Below are 894 nucleotides of genomic sequence, written 5' to 3'. Positions count from 1 at the left end.
ACTTTACAGAAGCTCTCCTGCGAACCTTGCAGAACTAGCACTCCTGAAAGAAAGGATATTGCGGAGACATGGCTTAGCCACAGCCGGGGGGATGTTTCCAGAATGAGATTTTCACTCTGCAGCGGAGTGTGCGCTGATATGAAACTTCCTGGCAGATTAAAACTGTGTGCCCGACCGAGACTCGAACTCGGGACCTTTGCCTTTCGCGGGCAAGTGCTCTACCGTCAGCGCACACTCCGCTGCAGAGTGAAAATCTCATTCTGGAAACATCCCCTAGGCTGTGGCTAAGCCATGTCTCCACAATATCCTTTCTTTCAGGAGTGCTAGTTCTGCAAGGTTCGCAGGAGAGCTTCTGTAAAGTTTGGAAGGTAGGAGACGAGGTACTGGCAGAAGTAAAGCTGTGAGTACCGGGCGTGAGTCGTGCTTCGGTAGCTCAGTTGGTAGAGCACTTGCCCGCGAAAGGCAAAGGTCCCGAGTTCGAGTCTCGGTCGGGCACACAGTTTTAATCTGCCAGGAAGTTTCATATCAGCGCACACTCCGCTGCAGAGTGAAAATCTCATTCTGAATAGTATATAAATGTAACATATTGCGCATACATAGAAAAAGAAAGCCACTACTGTACAACTAGACAACTGATGAGGAGCTGTTGGATACAGTAACACCGTGAAATAGCGAGGACTAACTATCCAGAGTGACCTTAAGTCGAATGACCACACGAAAAAATATTAGGAAAAGCAGATGCATATTCATGGGAAAAATCTTAAGGAAATGTAAGTTATTCATAAAAGAAATGTCTTACAAAACGCTCATTCGACTAATTCTTGAGTACTGTTCATCAGTCTGGTACCCTTACTAATACAAGGGTTGTCCAGAAAGTAAGTCCCGATCGGTCGC

At 46.4% G+C, this 894-nt stretch overlaps 1 non-coding gene across 1 annotated transcript; it reads left to right on the top strand.

The window, feature by feature from the left end:
* Positions 1-421: 421 nt before the first annotated feature.
* Trnas-cga lies at positions 422-496 on the top strand. The gene has a single exon. It is a non-coding gene; the product is annotated as a tRNA-Ser (tRNA).
* Positions 497-894: the final 398 nt, after the last annotated feature.

Source organism: Schistocerca piceifrons, chromosome 9, assembly GCF_021461385.2.
Source record: "Schistocerca piceifrons isolate TAMUIC-IGC-003096 chromosome 9, iqSchPice1.1, whole genome shotgun sequence".
NCBI classification, from domain to species: domain Eukaryota; kingdom Metazoa; phylum Arthropoda; class Insecta; order Orthoptera; family Acrididae; genus Schistocerca; species Schistocerca piceifrons.
This window is presented reverse-complemented; position numbering and strand designations above follow the sequence as displayed.